The 23,537-nt window shown below is 38.1% G+C and overlaps 1 protein-coding gene and 1 pseudogene across 2 annotated transcripts in view; one reads left to right on the top strand and one right to left on the bottom strand.

The window, feature by feature from the left end:
- The window catches only part of Ptpn4 (protein tyrosine phosphatase, non-receptor type 4), a 184,202-nt gene extending 161,290 nt beyond the window's left edge, over positions 1 to 22,912 (bottom strand). The window contains exon 1 of one of the 2 annotated variants that reach the window (XM_005348266.3): positions 22,787 to 22,912. The gene's annotated coding sequence lies outside the window, so the exon portion shown is untranslated. The remainder of the gene's footprint in view (positions 1 to 22,786) is intronic. The other variant, XM_026779657.1, reaches the window with a different exon arrangement.
- LOC101979079 lies at positions 4,724 to 22,272 on the top strand (annotated as a pseudogene).
- Positions 22,913 to 23,537: the final 625 nt, after the last annotated feature.

Below are 23,537 nucleotides of genomic sequence, written 5' to 3'. Positions count from 1 at the left end.
AAACCCTGTCTCGAAAAACCAAAAAAAAAAAAAAAGAATAAAATGATATATTATATTCTATATTCAATATAAACAATGGCATAAATGAAAATCTCACCATTAGCATCATATTGACAGTAGTTTCACATAGGTATAAAGTCAAAGATACAAGAAAAATATGAGAGGAAAAGGTAAAACTATCTCCATTTGCAGAAAATATGAGCTTACGTAGAGAAAAGCCTAACAATTCACACACAAAAAAGACAAATTTAGCAAGGTGCAGGATACAAACTTAACTCAATAAAATCAGCTGGGTTGTTAAGTATTAACAATGTATGATGCCAAAAGGAAATTAACAATTCAGTTTATAAAAGTGTCAAAAAGAGTATATAGGAATAAATTTAACCAAGAAGAAAACTGCAAAACTATACAAGAAAAGTACAAAATACCAAGAAATAAGAAATGAAGGCACAAATGAATTAGAAAAGAGTACTGAATTGTTAACATTAGTTTTAACAATTGTTCATAGCAGCACTCAAAAACCCACCCAAAGTGATCTATGAATGACTTGATATAACCTTCACAATTAAGGTCCCAATGACAAATTTTACAAAAACAAAATAATTTCCATCCCAAATTTATACAGAATCTTCAAGGTACTCTGAAGAACTAAGAAATTTTGAAAAAGAACAAAATAAGTATACTTTCTTACTTCAAAAGTTATTATAAGGCTATCACAGCCTAAACAGTACATGAATGAAGATTTAGGAATAAAGGTCAAAATAAATCCCACATTATCTATAAGGAAAAGGTATCAGTCTATTTGTGTTGCTAAATTACACTTGGATACTTTTTTGTTTGTTTGTTTATTAGTTTTTGAGACCAGGCTGGGCTCAAACTCACAGAAATCTACCTGCTTCTGCCTCCTGAGTACTTGGATTAAAGGTATGCACCACTACTGCCCTGCTTATGTTTGGATACTTTGTCAAGCAGTTTACTTGGCTTTGCAGAAGACATAAACTTCTTCCTTTTCTTTATAGACATCCTAAGACAAACCAAATGACAATTCTACCAAAGCCCAACTAGGAGAACCAATGAGTTCACACTTATTTACAAAGTGTGGGTGGCAAATTACCTACAGGAGTGTGAGTGACTCCAAAGCAGTGGCACCACTGAAATGTCTCACCCTGGCATGGATGGTAACTTCCCCAGCTGCACAGGTCAAGTTTCTCCTTTTAGCTAACCTTCTATCCTCTACAGACTCTACCCCTTCTGAGACCACAAGGCCATCAACTAGGGTAGAATTTCACACCACTGGGCAGAAGGCTAGCATCAAGTGAGGATTCAAAGACTCTCCTCACCACTATTCTGAGGACATGTTAACAGTCAGCACACCCAGTCTCAGTGGTCCCTTCTAAGCAGTCACAGCTGCTCTGATAACAATGACAGCTATTAGGCTCAGGGGATAGTGTTCTATAATACTTTGGCTCACAATTCTGAAGTTCTAGAGCATGTGTCAGCATATATTTATTTTCTGTCGGGCCTCATATTATGTCACCATATGGTGACGTGGAAAGGTAGCAAAGAGAAAACATTCATTCGAAAGAGATACAGAAGGAAGCCTGGCCTACTTTAGAGTAACCCTCTCTTATTTTAACTAATTCAGTCTTGAAAAGTTTAACTCACTCCTAGAAGACCTAAGTCTTGAGAGAACTAACCCAAAAAGATATTAGTCCATTCATGAACATGATGCCCCAATGAACTAATTACTTCCCACCAGACTTTACCTCTTCAAGGTCCAAATATCTCCCAACAATACATAGAGGACTAAGCTTCTAGCACATGGCCTTAGCAGAAACAAAACTATGCAGGTGACAAGGTATAAAGAATATATATTAAAGGTGGTGGTGCATACCTTTAATCCCAGCACTTGGGAGGCAGAGGCAGGTAGATCTCTGTTGAGTTCGAGGCCAGCCTGGTCTACAAGAGCTAGCTCCAGGACAGGCTCCAAAGCTACAGAGAAACCTTGCTTTGAAAAAATAGAAAGAAGCCGGGCGGTGGTGGCGCACGCCTTTAATCCCAGCACTCGGGAGGCAGAGGCAGGCGGATCTCTGTGAGTTCGAGACCAGCCTGGTCTACAGAGCTAGTTCCAGGACAGGCTCCAAAGCCACAGAGAAACCCTGTCTCGAAAAACCCAAAAAAAAAAAAAAAAATAGAAAGAAAAGAAAATATATCTTTCCAACAAATGGTTCTGAAAAACCTGAATATTCACTTGTTTAAAAAGATTCATCCCTAAACCATAAACAAAAATTAAACAGACCTAAATATGAGACCTAAAACTATAAAACTCTTCAAAAGAAAACACAGTGGACTGGAGAGATGGCTTGGTGGTTAAGAGCAATGGCAGCTCTTCCAGAGGACCTGGGAATTCCCAGTACCCGCATGGCAGTTCACAACTGTCTGTAACTACAGTTCTAGGGGGTCTAACAGCCTCAAACAGACATGAAGTCAGACAAAACACCAATGTACATAAAATAAAATTAAATCTTTAAGAAAAAAAGAAATGAAAACATAGGGAAAGCTTCATGGCAGTGGACTGAGAAATAATTTCTTAGATATGGCGCCAAAATGACAGACAAAAAAAAATAGAAAAAAATGAATTTCACCAAAATTCAAACCTTTTGTATATCAAAGAACAATATCAAGAAAATCATTTTTAAAGAGCATACTTTAAGAAAATATTAGTAAATCATATCTCCTATAGGTCTGATGTGCAGAACATATAAAGAATGTCTACTAAAGGAGGAAGGGCTGGAAGGGTAGTTCACCGATAATATATTTAGCATGCAGGAGATCCTGGTTTCAAACCCTGACACATCAAAAAACAAGCAAGTCTAATTTAAAATATACAGCTACATTCAAATGGACATTTCTCAAAGGTATACAGGTAGACAATAAGCACATTAAAAATACGTTCCTTATGACTAATCATTGGGTAGATGCAAATTGCAATCATGACAAGATCTTCCTTCATTCATATTCAGAAAGCTACTACTTAAAAAGGAGGCAGGGGTCTAGGTATGTAGCTCAGTGGTAGACTACCTACCTATCAAGAGTAAGTACCCAAATATTGAGCTTCGGCATTGAAAAACAACTACCACCAAACAAACAAACAAAAAAAAAAAACAATGAAAAATAAACATATTAACAGAATTGAAAGCTCCTAAAGAGATATTTAGATAGCAATGTTAATAGTAGCACTATACAACAATCAAGGTAGAAGGTAGAAGAAGCAACCTAAGGGTTTACTAAAAGGGTAAGTAAAACATGGTATATATCTACATAATGAAAGGAAATGCTGCCACAAGCTACAATTTAGAGTAACCTTGAAACGTTATACTGAGTAAAACACACCCACCAAAAATGATAAATATTGTACATTTCCACTTCCATCAGTGTTCTCAACCTTCCTGAAGCTGCAACCCTTTAATACAGTTCCTCATGTTGTGGTGACCCCCAATCATAAAATAATTTTGTTGCTACTTCATAACTGTAATTTTGCTGCTGTTATGAATTGTAAATATCTAATATGCAGGATATCTGATATATGATTACCAAAGGGGTCATAACCACATGTTGAGAACTGATTTATATAAAGTACTACAATAAAAAACAGAAAGAGGAATAGAAATTACCTGCTATGTCTTTAAAAATAAAAAAAAAATGAGATGGGAGGTGATGGAGGAAGGTCATTGGTTAATTAAATAAAGAAGCTGCTTGCCCTGATAGGTTAAAACATAAGGTGGGAGGAGTAAACAGAGCAGAATGCTGGGCGGAAGAGGAAGTGAGGTAAGACACCTCAGAGAGAGACTCGACAGCTCTCCTCTTGGGGGGCAGACGCCTCAGAGAGACACGATGCTCCACTCTTGCGGGCAGAGGCGAGAGCTCTGCTCTCTGAGGCACATGCGATGAAGCTCCGACCCAGGATGGACGTAGGCTAGAATCTCCCTGGTAAGCCATCTTATGGGCTACAGCAGATTATTAGAGATGGGCTAGTCCAGGTGCGAGAGTTAGCCTAGAAGAGGCTAGATAGAAATGGCCAAGCAGTGATTAAATGAATACAGTGTCCGAGTAATTAATTCGGGTATAAAGCTAGCCGTGCGGGCAGCGGGGTGCTGGGGACGCAGCCCCGCCGCTCCTATTACTACAGGGAGGTAGTGATGATTCCACAACAAAACAAGCACATGCTATCACAAAACTGTGCCCTTAAAAATGATTTAGACAGTAAATACTACGTGTATTTTGGCACAATTAAGAATAACTTTTTAAATGTCAACAATATGAAGAAATGATCTAAGTTTTTGTAGTTAAAAGTGTTACAATATTTTTTATATTTTTGGTTGTGAGCCTAGCCTTTAACGGCTGAGCCATCTCTCCAGCCCTACAATATTTTTAATAGAATTTAGCTATCATTATTTATGACCTAATCTTTTATTCTAAATGAATACTTAGTTGGAGTTCTTACTCTTTAAAAAAAAAAAAAGAAATTTCCAAACTAGCAAAATTTCAAAAAGAACGTTAATAAAAATATAAAACCACCAAGTTAATTTGGAGAGCAGGGAACTCTAGATTTACTCAAGAACATTCCAGTAGAAGAGTAATTTTAAAAAGGGAGGGAGGGCACTCAACAGGTGTCCTCTTTAAGGTGACATCCCTATGTGGCAATCCCTGATGCACCACTGTGATGCCCAGGGAAGAGATGGTGGACTGGAAATCCACTTTTAAAATCATTCAATTTTTGGATGATTACCTAAAATGCTTCATTTGGGCAGCAGATCCACATGTCTCTGTGAGGGAAGGCTGTGGTGCTAATGAGCAAGAACACTATGATTCACAAGGCCATTCAGGGGCATTTGGAAAACAAGCCAGCTCTGAAGAAACTGTTGCCTCATATATGGGAGAATGTGGGCTTTGAGGACATCACTGAGATTAGGAATATGCTGCTGGCCAATAAGGTGAAGGGTTGCCACCCATGCTGGTGCCATTAACTGTGTAAGGGAACTGTACCAACCCAGAACACTAGTCTGGGACCTGAGAACACCTCTTTCTTCCCTTCCAGGCTTTAGGTATCACCACTAAAATCACTATTGAAATTCTGCATGATGTACAGCTGAAAAACACTGGAGACAAAGTAGGAGCTAGTGAAGTCATATTCATGAACAAGCTGAACAGATCTCCCCCTTTTCCTTCGGGCTGATCATCCAACCAGTTTTTGGCAATGGCAACATTTATACCCTGAAGTGCTTGACATCAGAAAACAAACTCTGCACTCTTGCTTTCTAGAAGATGTCCAAAATGTTGCCAGTACTTGTCTGCAGATAGGTTACCTGACTGTGTCCTCAGTACCACACTCCATTATCAATGGGTGCTAGCAGGTCCTGACTTTGTCTGTCAAGACTGAATACATCTTCCCAGTTGCTGAAAAGGTCAAGCCCTTCTTGGATGATCCATCTGCATTTATAGCTGCTGTTCCTGTGGCTGCCTGCCACTACCACTACTGCTGCTGCTGCAGTACCAGACAAGGCTGAAGCCAAGAGTCAGAGGAATTAGATGAGAATATAGGATTTGGTCTCCAACTAATCTGCTCAGAGCAACCGACTTGGCCAGCTCAATTTAAGAAACATGGAAACATAGTTTTACTTCTCTTTAAAAAGAAAGTGAGGGAAAGAAAATCAAAGCAATCAAAATAAAATGTAATGTTGCTTAACATCTCACACTAATTCCAAATACAAGTTTATGCTGCAGGCAAAAGAACAGAAATTGACTGAATAGTACACTGTCCCTAGGGGGCAGCATGCTACCTTTAAAACTTCAGCACCTAAACTATGAGCTGGGCATGATAGTCTGAAGGTAGAGGAAGGAGAATCAGAAATGCTGGGTCATCTAGAACTACAAAGCCAGCTGAAGGCCAGCCTGAGCTACATGACAGACTGTCTCGAATAAATAAATAAACATTTAAATTAAGATCAAATACGAGTCTTTAACACAAGTAGTTTCTTCTACTTACATCTACTGAGCTTTAAAACCAGAGGTGGAAAATATACAATATCATGGATATGCATATACTGTCAACCTATTTTTATAAATGGTACATATAGAGATATTAACTTTATTTCTAAAGATGAAGAAAGAGGGTAACAGAGGAGGCATAACTCTGGCAATGTTACATTGCTAGAAAATATAAAATCTAACATGCTAGACATTTGAGGCTGAAATCAATCTATGAGACCCAAAAGATTAATTTGTTTAATCAATTAAGCATTCTGTGGTCCAGGAATTATTCAAAGCATGGCATCTACTATAGCTCATATATTAACTAAGGCAGTAGGAAGTACTTTATAAAACAATTTGGAGGGGTTAAGGATAAAGCTTGCCTAGTATGTAGAAGGATGTTTAATTGCTAATATTGAAAAAAATGCCTTATGAATTTTAGGACCATCAGCAATTTTATCTTCTATCTGATTTTCTTAGAATACTCACTCTCAGAACACGTCTCTTGAAACTCAGCTAGAATGTCCCCCTCCTCAGTCACAACGGGGTGTTTATAAATAAGGGCTCCAATCTACAGCCTTGGCTGAGCCTATGCTTGAGTCATTCGACATATGAGCAAGGAAGGATGTCTGGAAAAGGATTCTCCAGCCCTCAAACATTCTGACTCCCAGACATTCTCAGCCCAGTAAGCATATATTGTATTGTAGAAAACAGAAATCACTCCTAGGCCCTGTTACATTAGAATTTCTCACACATAGAACCTATAAATAATAAAATGATGATTGCTTCATGTCACTAAGTGTTGGCAAAGCTTATTAGGTACCAATAAAAACTAGAATAGTTCATGTCAATCACGTCATTCTTTTTGTTTTAATTTATCAATTTTTTATTGATTTTTATTGAGCTCTACATTTTTCTCTGCTCCCTTCCCTGCCTCTCCCCTCCCATCACTTCATTCTTAAAACAGTGATAGTCCACTGTTTCAATCTCTTTGAAGATGCAAAGATGTCTAACTTGCGGCCCACAGACACACCTGTCCAAGTGTAGCTATGAATGAAGGTACAGATGTCATCCAGATATCATATGGATATGTAGGTTCATGTGGCCTGAGGGTTACTTAGGAATCCCTATGCATACTATGCTACCAAGGCCTGCAACCCACTATGGACCTCACAGTGGTCTAAAGTGTTATTCGTGCTAGCGTTCATTAGGCTGGCAGCAAGTCTCAGAAAGAACATCCCCTTGGCTGTAGCGGTTTGCTCCAGACCACGGCTCTCCTGAGAGCTCTTTTAAAAAGTAATTGCACACACAAATGTGAAAAAGAAAACAAAAACTATAAACTTAGTTAAAACACTGAGAGGTTTTTTTTCTGTTGTTATTGTTGTTTTGCCTGTGTGTGAGAGCGAATGTGTGTGTTAACTTGTGCACAGCTCTCAAGCATATACTTTGCATGATGGCTAGAAAGATTAGGTGACTAGCCCAAGATTATACAAACAAAATTAGGAGAAAGCACTTGAAAACAGAGCTACTTAGTCACAAAGACACCTTTCCTACCATATCTTAAAGACTTCTCTTCTTCAAACTAAAATAATTCTTACTATGTTTTTCTGTCACCATGGAAGAGTATCAATCAATTGAAAAAGAGACAGCACTGGTTTCCAAAACTTCAGTTTGATCCATTATATAATCTACCTCAACAATATTAGAAAACTAAGAATGAAGTCACATACTAAGAGGTTAGTCTAAATGTGGTAGCACACAACTTTAATTCTAGCACTTGGAGCGCAGAAGCAGGTAGACTTCCGAGTTCAAGGTTAGCCTAGAATGCTGTAGCTCAGCCAGGGCTTCACAGTGAGAACCTGTCTCAAAAAAAAAAAAAAAAACAAAAACAAAACAAAAAAACCCTAAGATCCAGGCTAAGAACTCACTGTTCCTATGTGTTGGGGAGAGGAAGAGGAATAGAGTTTTGCTGTTTTATATAACTTAGCTTTTCCCCCACTTGACCTCTCAAAAGAAAAACAACAATAAAAAGAACAAAAAATTTCTAAATTGACTTCCTAAGTCACTGTACAACAGAAAAATGTTTTTTGATACAAAAATGAATAGATGCAAATGAATGAGCAAGGCAACAAAAACAGGGTTTTCATTACATTAATTATTAACTCTGGAAATGAATATTCTGAAGTTACTATGTAAGAAGAGGTTTTCAAAGCAAAGGTAAAGGTCACTACTTTTTAGTAACAACACCAACACTTGGACTGCTTGGAAAGCCACTGAAATAATACCCTAAATTTTAACACCCACAGCTTCCTAGAGGCAACCATTCCCATTTTTCTGAACTATGATTTCCTCCTCTGTTAAAGGAATAGAATGTTTTGTGATCTGTAATCTTATTGTCCTCTATAGTAACCATGCCATATATGACTAAACACTTAAAAATGTGGCTCATATGGCTTAAGAATTAGCTTTAATGAGTACTGAGGAAGGGCTCCAGAACGGAAACAATTACCTTCAGCTTCAAATGTTTTTAAATTAAAGTTGTCACTTCTGGTTAATGTTTATCCACTGGACAGTACAGGACTACAAGAACTAACTGCAAGACTACAAGATCTCTGCATAGCCTTCTAGTTCTAAAATTAAATAATTTCTAACTCCTAATTGTTTAAAATTCTAACCTATCTAAAATTGACTAAGTAAATAAATCTAACCACATAATTGGTAATACGACCACAGCAAAGGTGATAAAACAATCCTAGTAACCATTAAGCATATTCGTGACCAGAACTGATAAAACATTCTTGCAAGGAAGGGGCTGGAGAGATGGCTCAGTGGTTAAGATCATTTTTAAAATGATCTTAAATTTTTAAAAACTGAGGTTTTAAAGGTAAGGTGATCTCTATTGGAACAACATTATAATATAAAATCAGCTACAAATAACAAAAACAAATCAGCTTGGTTGTGTTCCATAAAATTTTACTGATATTTAAGTTTGGAATTCATCTAATTTTCACAAGTCATCAAATATTATTCCTCTTTTGATTTTTTTTTCAAGAATTAAAGAGGCTAAGAAAGTAGTTTAGTTCTAAAACACCTGCCTAGCAAAGGCAAGGTCCTGAGTTCAATCCCCAGTGCTGCAACAAAACAAAGAAAATTTAGAAGTTAAAGTTATTTTGCCAGATGATGGTGGGTGCACACTTTTAATCCCAGCACTCAAGAGGTAGAAGAAGCCTAGTCTACAGAGATAGTTCCAGGACAGCTGGGCTACACAGAGAAATCCCATCTCCAAAGAAAAGGGGGGGGGGGTGTTTAAAAACTTATTAAAGCCTTCTTTCTTACAATTCACACAGATAATAAAAAAATAGGTAATCAGACTTGCCTCACCAATCACAGTCTGTCACCACACTATGCTCAACTCATGACTACATAACTTGGACAGAATATACTGATGAAAACTCAAAAAAGTGTAAGGAGAAATATGTTATATATATTGAAAACAAACAAATAAAAGATGCGCTTACAAGCTGGGCTGATGAGATAGCTGAGTAGATAGAGGCACTTACCACCAAGCTTGAGCACCTAAATTCAACCCCAGGATCCACATTGTGAAGAAGGGAATCAACTCAACACCAAGTTGTCCTCTAACCTCTACATGCACACCCAATTTTCACTGTGGCTATGGAAATGTGGAAGAAGCCTTTGGCTGGGCCACAAAGTCTGAAAGGCTAGTTTAAGTGAGCATTAGAGGATTTGAGGTATAGAAAGATATAGTTACATCATTAGTGCAGAATGTTTATGGGAACACTAGTTCATATAGAAAGGGGGATAAAAATAATCAGTTACTCAAGTTAAAGAACCAAAATCCTGAAAAGTTTTACTAATCAGAATTAGTTACCTTCATTTTATATTTACACAATAAAGAATGCCACTCTGTTGGAAAGGACAGAGAAAGGAAGTCTCTGCACATTAAAGTGGGGTGGGAAGTCCTTGTGTCTGTGTGTTGCTTTTAGTGGTTAATGAATAAAGAACCGCTTTGAGCCTACGGCAAGGGCAGAACAGAACTAGGAAGAAAAACTAGAGTGAATGCTGGGAGAAAGAAGGGCAGAGTCAGAGAAAAACCTCGGAGCTGCTGGAGACAGACACTAGGAACTTTAGCCAATAAGTCACAGCCACGTGGCAATACACAGATTAATAGAAATGGGTTAAATTAATATGTAAGAGTTAGCCAATAAGAAGCTAGAGCTAATGGGCCAAGCAGGGATTTAATTAATACAGTTTCTGTGTGATTATTTCGGGACTAAGTGGCAGGGAACAAACTAGCAGCCTCCTTCCTACATTAAAGTCATAATCTTCAAGGTGTATTTTGTGCAGAAAAAAATATAATACAAAACATCATCAGTATGGTAAGCTAGTTTCTACATGCACAAACAAATAAACAATAACCTATCCTTTTTTTAATTGTATTAATACTGTTCAAAAAGGAAAGGAGGCTACCTATAAAGAGTACAGAAGGCAGCAAAGGTGTTCAAACTTCTCTACATAGACCTTTTTATATTATTTTGAAATCTGAACCAAGTAGCCACATTACTGATTCAATAAAGGAAACGAGATTCTGAAAATAATCAAGCAAGGCATGCCTATAATCCCAGAACTTAGTTACAGGGAGATGAGGCAGGACAATTGCAGTCATGGGTTAGGCTAGACTATATAGAAAATTCCAGGCCAGCCTGAGAAATAAAACATCTGTCTAAAAATAATGAATAAAATAAACTGAGAAGTCAGAGGGTTCAAATGATATATATTGATAGTTAGAAACTGTGACTGTCCCAAAATACAAAATACAAAAATAAGAGAAGAAGAAAAGGGAAGTTAACAAATTATGTTTGTATTACTCTAAAGACTCACTAAGATGACAATCATCTGAAATGGGAGCAGGGAACCATCCCAGATTGTTGCAGGAAATTTGATCATCCTGTGATACCTGAAACTTTTAAATAAAGTTTACCTTGAATCAGGGGGCAGGGCTAGAGACTAGACCTCCAAATAGACCATAGAGAAGCCAGCAATTTGGATAGAGAAGAGGCACAGAAAGGAAAGGATGGGGACTTGAGTTTAGCACTTTTTGGTGAAGAGAACATTTCTTACTAGGTCTCCAGTCAAAAGCAAGGTCAGCTAGTCGCTAGGCTCTGCTCCCTGATTTACAGTAAACTTTATTTAATAGTTTCAGAGTGTCACAGTAAGATCAAAATTCCCATAACACCAGAGACCTATCTACCCAAATTAACCCAAGAGCAGTTTCTGGTAGTAGATATTGTTGTATGGTTCTGCATCTGCCTTCTTTCCCTTGAGACTAACAAATATTAAGACATCTACAACCTTAAAAACTGATTCTTTTCTCGGTGCTGTCTCTTAATCTTCTGATCCAAACAGTCCTTCTCAAAATTCTTGAAGACTGTCTGATTTATATTTATGATGCCTACTTTCCTCAATTGTGTTTCTTAACAAAGCCCTGCTCTATGACTCTTCTGCTAGAGCAATAGAGGCCTCAAATAAGGATAAAGCAGAATAACTTTAGCAGTATCTCTGAAGATTTCCTCTGCTATGGTACAACCTCCACATTCCCACCTATTCTGAAAAATCTATAAAGTCTGAGATGAAACCCAAAGAACTTAATAATCTATATTTCAAACAGTTGGCTTGCCAAAATACACTTGAAAACCAATTAGTTTAGGTCACCAATAACTTTCCAATAGTCAAAATCACAGCACTTCCTGCTTAATCTTTAACTTAGCAGCATTTGATACTTTCCCAAAATTCTCTACTTTACCTTTTACCTTATAAACAGATATTTTTATATTCATTCAGTTCTCTTCTTCCCATCTAAGGACACTTAATCTGTCAATGATCATGATTAGGACCACAAGGATCACCTTCTTTATGAATAAATGGACAAAAATTTTCATCAATGAGCTATAAAGCCTAAGCAACTTTAACCCATTAGCTTCCAAATTACACTTAGGCAGATAGCCAGGGTATTGCAGCATAGGAGTACAAAGATGCTTCAGTAGCAACAAATATGAATCTGAAAATTCTGTCTTGCTATTTATACTTATAGACCAAAAGGCACATGTCTTTAAAATGTATTAATTTATATGTTTGTTGATGTGTCTGTTAGGGAGGAGTATGTATGTCCTGGTACACAAGAGGATGTGCAGATGTACGCACATTAATGTAGAGGTCAGAGGTCAGTTTTGGGTGTTATTTTTCGGAGCTGTCCACCCTTTATATTCATCACCCAGCCACAGAGGAAGCAAGATGAGAATACCCCACTGATAAAAGTACCAAGCCACATGGCTAACACAGACAAGAATTATGGGTTAATGTAAGATATAAGAAAGAGTTAATAAGAAGCCTGAGCTACTAGGCCAACCAGTTTATAATTTTTTTTTTTTTTTTGGTTTTTCGAGACAGGGTTTCTCTGTGGTTTTGGAGCCTGTCCTGGAACTAGCTCTGTAGACCAGGCTGGTCTCGAACTCACAGAGATCCGCCTGCCTCTGCCTCCCAAGTGCTGGGATTAAAGGTGTGCGCCACCACCGCCCGGCCAACCAGTTTATAATTAATGTAAACCTTTGTGCATTTCCTTGGGACTGAACGACTGCAGGACCAGGTGGGACAGAAACCTCTGTCAACAACATGTTTTTCTGAATTTTACCATCATTCTCCTTGACAACTGGGTATAACACGTCTCTACAAATTTTTGTTATGATTAAAGAAAAATAATTAAATAGAAAGTTTTTTCCCTACTTTGACAGTATGTCCTGATGAACTATGAGCCTCAGAAGTAGCAGGAAAGGGAAACTAGCAGGAAAGACACTAGTCTGGGGTTGAAAGAGTGGCACACACAAGATGACTGAGCAAATAAGTAGTCACACCAAAACACAGTAAGAACCAATTTTTTACTCCTGGAGAAGAGAGTCATAAATACAGAATGGGAGATGGGTCAGTGGTTCTTGCCTAGCATGCCTAAGTCCTTGGGTTTAACGCCCCCCCATACTAACAAAATATAACATAAACATGGAAAGGGAAAAGGCTGGAGAGAATTCTGGAGTGCTAAACTACTGGTTTACTGGTTTAAACAAACACATCAAGTGTCTGTTTTGTTTTTTAAACACCTCCTCTACCGAAAGAAATCAGAATTCCTTGGAAAAAGGAATGATCCCACAGCTGGAACAGAAAAATAAAAGATGAGAGCTGGAGAGATGGGTCTGAGGTTAAGAAGACTGGCTGCTCTTCCAGAGTTCCTGATTCAATCCCCAGCAATCACATGGTGAATCACAACCATCTATAATGAGATCTGGTGCCCTCTTCTGGCCTGCAGGCATACATGCAGGCAGAACATTGTATACATAATAAATAAATAAATAAATAAATAAATAAATAAATAAATAAATAAATAAATAAATCTTTTTTTTAAAAAAAAAAAGAAAGAAAAATATATGAATTTAGAATTTACTAAGAAGTACACCAATGATGGGGACATATCCAGAAGACAAAGAAGTCAACTTCAAAGGGTTCCACTACAAAATCTGGGACAGTTTGAGCAGTAAAATAAAATTTCAAATTACAGTAACTAATAAAAACCACCAGACAGGAACAGAACCATGAGTATGTATCTGTAGCAATGAATGAGAAAATACCTACCCTGATAGGGTAAACCTAAGTGATAACATTTAAGCTCTGACGAGAGGTATTGGTATAGTCTGGGGTGTCTTTCTACCTAAGAGCAGTGGGGCTTAATGTGTATAAAGGCTCTAGGCTTGATCCTCAGCATCACAAGAGAAAAGAGGGGTTAGAGATTTAGCTCAATGATAAATCATCTGCCTAGAAAGCACAAGACTTTGAGGTTTGTGTCAAAACTCAAACATATGAGAACCGGGAGGAAAAAAAGACAAAATAAAAGGTGAAAATGATGACTTCACATGATGTATATAGTAGAGACACTAGGCAAGCATGAGCTTACAGTGTTCAAGGTCAAACATTACCAGTGATGGGCCACTACTGTGTCTCTGAGTGGTTGGTGTACTAAGAATAGCACATCTTTCTGTGGTAGGCACTCCTGCCAACAATGTCTTCAGTGTACATGTAAGCAGGCATTGGGAGCATTTGACTAATGAGACATGTTACAGAATAAAAGGACTGTACTATTTGAAACTGTCAAGGTGATTAAAGACTGAAGGATTGTTCTAAACTCAAGAAGGGTAAAGAGGGACTATCAAGACCACTTAGCAGGTAAAAATGCCTGCCACCAAGCCTAACAATCTTTAGAACCCACATGGTAGAGAGGATCAACTTCCAAAAGTTGTCTTCACTCTTATTTATAATTGTCCTAGTACATACTAAATACAAAATAAAGGCCAAAAAAATGTTTAAGCAAGAGAGTGAAGAGACATGACAATTAAATGCAATGTATGATCCTAAATAGGCTCCTGGACTAGAAAGGAAATAGAAATACCATTAGGATTATAGGGAAAATGTGACTGGCATTTATGGACCTGAAGTTAGTGTTGTTCGAAGGCTCATTTCCTGATCAGGCAGTTTTGTAGGAGACTGTTCATGTTTTGGTAACTATAGTTAGAATATTTAGGCATTTTGTTCACAACTTGCTGTCAAGTAGTTCAGAAAGTCTGATTAGGTTACAAATGGTGCACTCATTAGAATGTGGAACTAATGATAAGAACGCATCCGCTAAGAGTTTGGTAGCTTCACCAAAACTTCAGAATCCAATTAGGTGCAGTGTACGAGGACTGATGTGAAGACATGACTAGGTCAGTAGAGTGTTTACCTAGCATACACAAAGCCCTACAATCCATCCATAGCATCATATAAATCTGGCATGGTGGCACATGCTGCACTCCCAACATTTGGGAAGTACAGACATAAGTTTGTCCTTGGCTATACAGAGAGAGCTCAAATCAGCCTGAGCTACATGAAACCCTGTCTCTAGAAACAACAAAACAGATGCAGCAGAAGAGAAAAAGTATCAGTTCCAATGCCAAAGAACCTCTGGACAACTGAAAGGACATCACTAAGTCCACTTTATTAAGTCAAGACTAACAAAATGTCCAGCTAATATTGTATACACAGATAGTATATAGCTAGTTCAATGTTAAAATGTGATTTTAGAATGAAGGGTTTTCAGTTCTTTATATATACCCTAAGAATTTTAATTAGGTGTGAAATTACTTCTAAGTGTTAATTTTCATTGTGAACTCATGATAATCATGGTGCCAGCAAAATAGCTGGTTCACTAAATATACTCAAAAGTATTTGGCCCTCCCTTCCCAAAGGAGAGTTGCCAAAGGATAAATCTTAGCACTGACTTCCTCCATGTCTAACTGTGTTCTCATTCTTTATTTCCCCATCTCTAGCTCCTATCATAATACCTCACCTGCACCACTGTAACAGCAGTCTTGTCTCCCTGACACCCTTCTAAAGCTTTGTACCATTAACTCTAAAATCAGGAACCTATACTTTTAAAACTTATACTTAATTTTATTTGCTTATCCAAATATCTGTAACAGCCACCTATTGCTAATGTCAATTTACAAGGCAGGAAGATGAAAAGATATTTCATCACATTTATACATTCGCACACAAAGAAAACAATGACTAAAGTAAGTACCAAGGAGACAGAATGGAGAAGGGAGAGTAGGAGATTTTTGAGCGAGGCACAGCAGCTCAAACCTATAACCTCTGCACTCCATAAGGCTGAGGCAGGAGGACTACCAAGAGTTTGAGATCAGATTGAGCTAAACAGTAAGAACCTGCCTCAAAAAGAAAAAAAGATTTTTGACTTGACTTTTAATTTATACTGACTTTAGAGCCTCATGTTTATTTTATTTTTTTATGACATGTCAGGGATGCCAAGGTGAAGAGAGTAAAAGTTCCAATATTTAGAACTTTCAAAACTTTACTTTTCCCAGTCTGACATCAATAAATAAAGCAATCATTTACCACACTGGGATAAACCAAGGAGATGATTTTTTTTCTCCCCCCCCCCCCCCGCCACCACGCAAGAAGATGATTTAAAGTCGAAAGAAACCATCCTAAAGGTTGTAATATGGTCACCAGGAAGCTGCATTCTACAGGCAGATATGACTGACTTGCCCAAGCACAAGAAAGTGATGTGACCTTGCCTCCTCTCCTATCAGAACGAGCCCACGTAAGAAGAAAAACCACACCCACTCAGAGATGGGCATACACTTGTGTTTCCTTAAACACACTACATACCCTTTCACATTTCTGACTTTCATACATGCTGTTCTACCCTCATCAGCTCCACTTCATCCTTATCCAAATGCCAATCCTATTTCCCCCAGATCTTAACACACTGTCACTCTGAATTGTGTATGTGGACAGGTATGATCAGTCTAGAACTGGAGCTCAAAGAAAAGTATCAAACTGTATTTACATTTATACATAACATCACTCCCATTATATTAGAGGTTCATATGTTTGATCAACACATAAAGGAACATTTGCTTCATCGTTCCCCAACAAGACAAATTTTCAAAACTGCAATAATTAAAAGAAGGTACAATTATTTTTCCAAAATAAGAACATCTACAGTCTACTTTTACAGAGATATGTGAGATAACCCTGAACCATTATCCTAGCCCTCTAGTTTTAGACTGAGGACATACATAAAATGTTTAACATTAGACAAATGATTTAGTTGCAGTAAGCCATCTGAATGTTTATCATTTGAGTTATGTTCACAAATACGAAAATATAAAACAAAAACTTGCTATGCCAACTGCCACTTAAAGCATAGTCCTAGATGCTTCAAATATATATACATATATTCATTCTTAGTACTCAACTACAATTCAAGACCACACTCAGAAGTCAGAGACAAAAAGATTGCTTTTGCTCAAGGCTAGCCTGGACTACATAAGAAGTTTCAGGTCTGAGTTACAATATGAGGCCTTGTCTCAAAAACAAACAAACAGAAAAAAAATCAACTGGCTTAAAGGTTATATAATTTGCCAATTATATTGTAGAATGCAGCTTGGCAAATTATAACAACAGATTTTAAACTCATTGTCTGACTCCAAAGTCTGTAATCTTTTTCCTATATTGAAAGGCCTCCACTATACAATATTTCCAATATATTCTTTTCAAAATTGTATCTTGATCACAAAACTTTACTAAACACACACATATGGTGGAGAGGGTTCTTTCCTGGAAAGAAACAAAAAATATCAATTCAGATAGTGACTGGGGTAAATGTTAATAATTTTTTAAATTAAAACTTTCTTTTAAAAAAAAGTTGCTAAACAGGGCTTAGCATGAACTCATGAAGCAATACAAAAGAAACAACCCTTGTTTTAAATGTTCTCATTAGATAAAAGCTTACCAAAAAAAAAAAAAAAAAAAAGTAAGAAGTGGGTCTGGGGAGATGGCTCAGTGGGTAAGGTGCTGAATTTGAATTCCCAACAGCTAAGGCTAAAAATGGTGGCATGCACCAGTAACCCAAGTACTAAGCAGTGAAAATAAGCTAACTGGGTAGCCAGTTTAGACTGCTAAACTCCTATTCAAATCCAGTGAGAAACCCAGTCTTTAAAAAAGTAAGTAAAAGTAAGGGGGAAAGGACTGAAGAAGACATCCCAGTGTTGACTTCTGGCCTCTAACTGAGCCTGCATGGATTAGCACACAGCTGTGAACACACACATATACAAACTTTTTTATTCTTAATTAATACAAAGCTTTATCCAAACAATCATATATAAGCTTAAAGGCACTTACTGCCAGATCTGAAATCTAGATCATTATGACTAGTAGTCTTCTAACAAAAAGATGAGTTCTGAGAAGACTTAAGAGCAGGCATATGGACTGAAGAATCAAGAACATACAAACTGAGGTGATAAGGGTGAAGGGAAACACAATGTTGTTTTAAGCAAGACTAAGGAACAGGGTCAGCAAGATCAAATTAAGAGAAGTCTTCAAGACCAGCAAACAGGTTAAGAATTACTTTGATAAGTAGCAGGAACAGTTATATATCTTACATGGTAAGGTGGCAAGGATTGTTTCTTTCCTGTGGCTTCATAAGTCCAGTGCCAACCTATTTTTTAAAATTGCTAATCTTAAAAAAATTAATTGGATCTTTAAAGATTCAGTTTTTATTCCAACATGTAATGTTCAGTGGCAGAGAACTTACCTAGCGTTGCCTTGGATCTGCACTGAAATAAATAAAAAAAAAATAAAGTACTGCTTTGGGTCACACAATGCTTTCACCAAACAACTTTGTATGGGAGTATGTGCAGAAAATAAGCCCTTATCCTCTGTGTACTTTATATTCTTCTCAAAAATAAATTCCTTTATGAACGATGAACAAACTGGAGAGGGAGAATCCCTTCAGAAATGTTTGTGAATATTAAATACCATTGTACATTATAAGAAGTTACTGAACTTTAAAGCAAGGTGGGGTCTTGAAAACAATCTTTCAGTGGTAATCCCTTCATTTCTCGATAGGCTAAGCTGAAGCTCAAGAACTAAGTAAGCAGCCTTGATGTCATGACTAAACCTGGGGAAGAATAAATGCCAGACCTTGGATTTTCTAGGTTATTCAAGAGTGCATAACCAGCAACCACACTTGGCGAGAAATTTAAAATAATTAAAACTAAATCCAAGTTCAAACTCAGTTTCTCACATATACAGAGTCATACTTACAAGTGCTCTATAACCTATACATAGTTAATGGCTACCATATCTAACAGGGTAGGGAAAAAATAGTTCCCTCATATTTGTCAATTATACTTCAATAAATCTGTGAAAGAGGGGAAACTATTTCCACCACTACAGAAATGTAATTGGACTGCATTGCTCTAAAGAATAAGCTTAGAGCCAGGTATGGTTTGAATTCCACGTGGAGGGGAGTAGATGACACAAGACTGACCTTATATACACCTCACAAAATATACTTGATGATCAAGTAAAATACTTCTTTATATGTACACTGCCTGGAACTTAACAGGTAATAAATATTAACATTCTTCCCTGAGGATCCTCCTCTTTCTACTACTCTACAGAACAGCCTATTAGAAGATACAAGTAAGTGAGCCTCCCTAATGAATGCCTTCCTCTGAAGACAGCCCATTCTGTTCTTACCAATTTCTTCAAAAACTTGTAACCTCTCTTCCAATGTTTCTACTTGGGAATAATGAAATAAAAGATGACTGTGAACATAATTAAGTGTCCCTTGTATCTTATATGACTATACTGAGTTCTCATTCAATATAAAATAAATCATAGTTTCTAGACAACTGTTCTATGCCAGGAAAGAATAGTTATATACTTCTTCTTTGCACTATCTGCACTGATTGAACATTCTATGAAAATACAACAATATGTTCCTCTGCAGTATTTTACTGCCCTCTCCACCCCCCAAAAACCCAACTTCCGGAAGCTAAATCAATCTTTTTTTTTTTTTTAATTTTATTTACTTATTTATTTATTATGTATACAGTGTTCTGTCTGTGTGTATGCCTGCTGGCCAGAAGAGGGCACCAGACCCCGTTACGGATGGTTGTGAGACATCATGTGGTTGCTGGGAATTGAACTCAGGACCTTTGGAAGAGCAGGCAATGCTCTTAACCTCTGAGCCATCTCTCCAGCCCCAGCTAAATCAATCTTTAAGGCTTCATAATACTTCTACTGAGCCAGCAAATTTAACATCTCTGAACTGTATCATTTTAAAACTTTGTAACATGTAATAACCCAGAAAAATAACAAAACTCAACTCAGTTGTGAACCAGTACATTTCTATCAATAAGCAAATTTCATTTATGAGCAAGAATTTATATTTAGCTACATTAAGTCACATAAACTTGCATTCCTAACAAGTTCACCAATTTTACATTCCTAATATGAAGAATTCAAACAGACCTTTAAACCATTTGCCCTTAACATCTACCAAATAAGACTCCTACATTTTTTTTCTTTAAGATTTCTTGCTCTTTGCCAGGCAGTGCTGGTGCACACCTTTAGTCCCAGCACTTGGGAGGCAGAGGCAGATCTCTGAGTTTGAGGTCTGTCTGGTCTAAAAAGAGAGTTCCAGGACAGCCAGAGCTGTTTCAACAGTAAAATCCTGTCTTAAAAAACAAAACAACAAAAGGGATTTCTTACTTTTTAAACAACCTAACTCTCAGGGAAGGAAAGAAGTACTCTCAATAAGAGTCTTCTTTAAATTCCCAATTTCCTATTTTGTTCCTTAAACATAATTTACTCAAAAAGGTAGCAATGGATCTTCCTTTCAGAGTTGAGAAAAAGCCACAAGTACTAAATTAATAACAATACAAACTGTATGTCATTTACAACTCTATGTACAAAGGATTAAATTAAAACATTTCAAAGTATACAAACCAATAAAGTCAATAGAGTTCACATTAAGTTTTCTTAAAAACTGAAGTTTCTATTGCTATCACATATTTTACTACTGTTTCACTTTATACATCAAAAGGTGGCACCTAAGCCTAAACTGAAAAAAAACTAATTCGTAGGATTCTGTAATTTTTATTAAAGTTCTTATTAAAAAAAATAATAACATCTATACTGGTCACAGTAGAACAGTTCAAGAGAATTTTCCTGAGGCTGCATTCTAAGTACATCCAACCCAGAAAGTATTTTTAGCAAATGTGTTCAATAGATGCTGGTGTTATGCCTAGCCTAAATTAGAAATTAGTGTCATAAATTTAAAGCAACAATGTTACTAGGGATATTTTAAAGATACTCAATTAGGACACAGTGGAGGAGGAGAGAACAAGAGAACATAATTTCCCCATCACCTAGAAGTTAGATATCAGAAAGCTGAAATAAGTCACATCTCTTACTACTTTTGAGGAATCTGTGATTTTTCTATCTTAACAAACTTTAACCAAGTCAATATTAAGAAAAACTGTAAAACAGTGATGTTTCCTTGTGTTTAAGTCTTTTTAGCATATGTTTAAAGCAGATTAGGTAAGTAAAAAATACTATCATGTACACACACACACACATACACACAGACTATGTTGATCTTATAAATCAGACAAGATCACAATATTATGGGGTCATCCATGTACAATGGTGTCAACACAAAATAAGAACAAAGATAAAAGTACCATAGAAAATTTGAAGAGACACAAAAATAGCTTTTGTGGTAATTGGAGCAGAAATGTATTCTGACAACAACAGCAAAAAAAAAAAAAAAGATGGTGTCCACAAGATGATCGATCTCAGATTATGAGTGGAAATAAAAATGGTTCTAAATTAACTCATAAGTAAGCTGTTCTTCTCAAATTAACTTTTTTTCTTTAAAAGAACACTGAATTTGTGATCCTCAAATTCGAGATTTAAATAAGAAGTCTAGTTTAGTCTTAAGCACACTGAATAATTGTTTAAGGCAACCCCCTCCCCTTTTGGAAAACATGTTTTCCCTCTGACACAATGATATTCACAAACCCAGGATTTTCAAAACGTTGTGGCATTTACTGCCCCAGTCTCCTTTCTAGTCCAACTATCTTTAAAAGTCAGACACATTGGCTTTTTGTTTTTGTTTTTCCTCCACAGCCATGTTTTACATTTGACCAATGAACTGTGTTATTTCATCTGGACCCAAGATCTGGTCACACACTCAATATTTCTCGAATTGCTCATTCCAAAAGTAGCTAGCAGATATGACAGGTCCTCCTGGAACAAGCAGTTTTTAAAACCCCACACATCGTCCTTGCACACACTGATGTCACTCTGTGATGCAAGGCCAAACATAGTCTCTAGTCTAAGTTTCAGGGAAACATCCACGTGCATTATCAGTGAAATTGTAAACTGTTCATTTTCGAAGAAACCGCAGCAAATGCATCCAGACGTGCATTTAACTACATCTCAACTTTCTTTTTAAAAAAAAAATAATAATTTTTAAAAATCCAGCTTCTCTTTAATCTCTGAATTGTCTCTGTCTTGGGACAATTCACGTAACTAAGGTTTCGTAAGAATAGTTCCTGTCCATAAAAAACAATCCATACGCTCCATTTTTCTGTAAGTAACTATTAACAAACATTGCCACAGAAGCACCAATTTTAAAGTCAGAAAGCCAAAGATCACTGCGCTTACGTTTACAAAAAGCCATAAACACTGGACTGTCCTTTACTACAGACTCGCTTTGAATCTGAGCGTTATGAAGGCAGCGAAGATTCCAAAACATCATGAAAATCTAAGTTCAGATCTGTTCTACATCTCAACTTTTGGGGGCCCAACTACAGATTCCTAAAAACAAGTAGGTACAAGCATAGTCACAAGAGACTTCCAAGTTCAATGGGAGGGATCTTGTGCTCATGCAGCACGCAAAAAAAGAAAGAAAGGAAGGAAGGAAGGAAGAAAAGAAAGAAAAATGCTTATATGAGTCAATTAACGTAACAATAATAATTAGAAAAAAGAAGGATACTACAAATGGAATACTGAAGATTCTAAACCAGCCTTACCTTGGGTTCAGGAACACTGCAACGTTCCATCTCGCATCTATCCCATCCCTTATACCTTGCACTCATCCCTAGCAGAGATTTCAACTATAAGCCCCAGAAAGATCCGAGTACCCGGACCCAGTAAGGGGGAGTCGATCGGGTAGCTCCGGCTACCTGATTCCGCAAGCTTCAGATGCGAGCCCACGACTGCAAAGGGGACCCAAGAAGGCCAAATGAAGAACGTCCCCACGCGCCCCTCTTACCTTCGTTATCACAGCCGCGTCTTCTCGGCTGGAGAAAAAGAAAAAAAAAAAAAAGAAAGAAAACGCAAAGACAAAACCCAGGAGGCCCCGGGCGCACAGCCGGGGGAAAGAGGAGCGTGGTCGGCGTCGGGGTGCTCACCCCTCAGCGCCCCGCGAACAGACGCCGCCACAGCGGCCGCGCCACGGCCGCGGGCCGCCAGCACCCCGTCATCCTGCGGGGCTGCGGCGGGGCCGGCGTGCGCGGGGAGGCGCGCGCTCGCACCTCGCGGGGAGATGAGCTAATCCCTTCGCACGCGCCCCGAAAGTGCCGCGGTCCCCCCAACACGCGGCTCGCGGGCCGAAGTCACGTCGCTTTCAAGTCCCGGAGCCCCGGTTTCTGACAGGTCCCAGGAGTCCTAAAGAACAATGTCGCGTCCGCGGAGCAGGAAAGCGCGCGGCGTGAGGCGGCGGGTGACTCCAGCGAGGCGGCTCTGTGTGAGAGTGCAAAGGAGAAGCTCGGTCACCCTCCTCCCTCTTCTCCTCCTCTCCTTCCTCCTCCTCCCTCGCCGCCACCGCCTCCTCCGTCTCCTCCTCCTCCTCCCCCAAGCACACCCCGTCTCCTAGGCCGCAGCATAGCAACCGAACATGGCGGCTGCGCGGCCGCCGGCCACTCAGAGTGCCGGAACGGCGGCCTCAGCAACAGGAGGCGGTCTCGCGAGAGGTGAAGCCACGCCCCTGCTCCGCCCCCTTCCCGCCTCCCACCCGGCTCCGA

Source organism: Microtus ochrogaster, chromosome 6, assembly GCF_000317375.1.
Source record: "Microtus ochrogaster isolate Prairie Vole_2 chromosome 6, MicOch1.0, whole genome shotgun sequence".
Classification (NCBI taxonomy): Eukaryota; Metazoa; Chordata; class Mammalia; order Rodentia; family Cricetidae; genus Microtus; species Microtus ochrogaster.
This window is presented reverse-complemented; position numbering and strand designations above follow the sequence as displayed.